Consider the following 449-nt stretch of genomic DNA (forward strand, 5'->3'; position numbering starts at 1 on the left):
TTTCACATGAGATGTGGGCTGTGTAACCTGGGTGTACTCAGGTATGTACTCCCTTCTCCAATTTAAGAGAAATGTCAGCAGGGCAAATGTGCTGTGGGGAACAACTGCTGGCTATGTGCAGTTTCCCTCCTTTCCCTATAGAGAGCCAAGCCAGGACACTATATAAACTGAATTATTTACAAATTTATTTACAATAAAAGATAAATATAAACATAAACACCAATATATATATTTACATATACTAAATTTTAACATCTATCTATCTATCTATCTATCTATCAGAATTGCCTGAGCAACCATTGATTGGCACGGGAAATGCAAACCGCGCCAGTTGGGCCTGGACACCAACATGGCCACACGTGCTCTTGGCTTCCCCCGACCACACCGAGTGAAGCAGAGTGGCCTGACCGACAGATGTGGAGGCAACAATTAGGTAAGCCGGAAAGAGT

The sequence above is a fragment of the Alligator sinensis genome, unplaced genomic scaffold (genome assembly GCF_000455745.1).
Source record: "Alligator sinensis unplaced genomic scaffold, ASM45574v1 scaffold1264_2, whole genome shotgun sequence".
Taxonomy (NCBI): Eukaryota; Metazoa; Chordata; order Crocodylia; family Alligatoridae; genus Alligator; species Alligator sinensis.